The sequence below is a fragment of the Colobus angolensis genome, unplaced genomic scaffold (genome assembly GCF_000951035.1).
Source record: "Colobus angolensis palliatus isolate OR3802 unplaced genomic scaffold, Cang.pa_1.0 Scaffold46, whole genome shotgun sequence".
NCBI classification, from domain to species: Eukaryota; Metazoa; Chordata; class Mammalia; order Primates; family Cercopithecidae; genus Colobus; species Colobus angolensis.
Window position 1 is genome coordinate 4,896,721 of NW_012118043.1, and position 2,544 is coordinate 4,899,264.

Consider the following 2,544-nt stretch of genomic DNA (forward strand, 5'->3'; position numbering starts at 1 on the left):
CAACATGGTGAAACCCCATCTCTACTAAAAACACAAAAATTAGTCAGGTGTGGTGGTGCATGCCTGTAATCCCAGCTACTTGGGAGGCTGAGGCAGGAGAATCGCTTTAACCCGAGAGGTGGAAGCTTGTGGAGGCTGCAATGCACCAACAGCACCACTACACCCCAGCCTGGGTGAAAAAATAATAGTAATAATAAGGCAAAGAGGAAAACTACGTAAGGCAATGGTGAGCAGAGATCTGCTAAGACTTACTGGTAACAGCTAAATAAGATGTTTTGATTGCTTTTCCTTATCAATTCTGAGGAATAATTTGCATACAGTAAGTTTCCTCTATTTCAGGTATACAATTCCACTGAGTTTTGACTGTTGTAAAATCTGTGAGGCTACCACTCCATTGAAGATACAGAACATTACCATCATGTCTAAAACACTCCTTTTCACCCTTCACCAGGCAGCCAATGATTTTGTCACTGTATTTGTATTTTACATAAGGCTAAAGTTTTAAATTTGTTTACATTCGGTAACTTTTTTTTTTGAGACAGCCTCATTGTCACCTAGGCTGCAGTGCAGTGGCTCGATCTCCACTTGCTGCAACCTCTGCCTCCCAGTTCAAGCGATACTTGTGCCTCAGCCTCCCGAGTAGCTGGCATTACAGGTGTGTGTCACTGCACCTGGCCTATATTCAATAACAATTTGTAATTAAAATGTCAATAATATGGCAGGAATGATTTAAAAGTGGTGAAACAATAAAGGACATTATCAGAGTCAGTTAAAAAATCCACTTAATGCTGTTATAGAAGACAACCTAAAATTAAAACACCAATGGTTGAAATAAACAGGAAAATAAAATAGGTCTTGGCTAACAAAAGGAAATGCAGATATGGCATTATTACTGTATGCAAACTAGAATTCAAGTAAAAAAGCATTTGCAAGGGTGAAGATATTATGTGTTTAATAAAAGTAAATAAAAACATATCAAGAAGATACAGTGTAACAGCCATGAACCTCTGTGATGCTAAGTGGCTTCAAATGATTAAAGCAAAAGCAGAGTTACAAAATTCACCACAATCATGACCAGAGATGTCAACATACCTCTCCAGAAACCCACGGACTGAGTAAAGAATAACAAAAAGGGCAATGTGTATTTTTAAAACACAACAGATACCTAGTATATGTAGAATTTCGTAGTCACCAAGAAATGTACTCTCTACAAACTTGGAACACTGCCCCCAAACTGGCCATGACTTACATTACAAAAACAAAACACAATTCAAAACTAAAAAACATAAAAAAAAAAAAAGAGGCCACATTCTCTAACATCTGAAAATACATTAGAAATTAACAATACAAATTTAGAAAATTGTGTCTTAATCCTTGAATTAAAAAGACAATAAAAATAAATATCCAAAAATTCAAAACAATAATGTAATCAGAGTAGAACTCAAAGTAAAACCCATAGCCTTAGATGCATTCATTAAAACATCATTAAAATATACGACTAACAAAAAAGCCGGATTTTTAGCTCAAGACTAAAATAAATCCAAAGAAAGTAGGAGAGATTTAAGATAAAAACACAAGTTAATGGACACAAAATGTAATGAAAAACCACACCAAAACCATTCAATAAATTTAAATAATAAATCAATTTGATCAAAAGTGTTTTCAATTAGTAAATGTGAAAACAGATGAAATACAAAATATTTTAGGAAAATTAAAAGGTTCAAACCATAAATTTTTATAAAACAGAGCTTTACCCCAGTAAGAGACACCAAGTCCAAATGGCTTTAGTTGGTTCTCTCAAAATGGAAAGAATAGACTATTTTCCATACATAAAACTATTCTTTTTGTACGCTCTGTAAGTTACCTTAATGGTTTTTATAAGGCTCACACTATTTGGATACTAAAACTGAACAGATAGTATTGACACAAAATTTACACATGTATTTTACTTGACAATCATGAATATAGAGTCTAAATACTATATAGTGTGATGATACACAGGAATCAAGATACAGATAAACAAAACAATATCCTAAAAAGAATCCATATAAAATAGAATTTTTCATTTAACAGAGTTGCCAACTCCAATCAGTGGGGAAATGATGGATTATATAATATATAGGGATAAGTGATTAAGAAAAGCCCACAGAAGACTGTTATATCTGTGATAATGTTCATTTAAAACCATTACAATTTAAAAAATAAACCAAAATATGAGTTAAGAGACAACACAGCAAAAAGAGTCCATAAAGAATATTTACAAGTATAATAAAGGCTTTATTATTCAAAGTGTATCAAAATTTCCTTTAACCAGTAAGAACACAACACAGGTTAGAGGGCTGTGACCCACCCCTGTGATCCCAGCACTTTGGGAGGCTGAGGCAAGCAGATCGTTTCAGCTCAGGAGTTTGAGACCAGACTGGGCAACATGGTGAAACGCAGTCTCTAGTAAAAATACAAAAATTAGGTGGGTATGGTGGCTCACGCCTGTAATTCCAGCACTTTGGAAGGCTGAGGTGGGCAGATCACTTGAGGTCAAGAGTT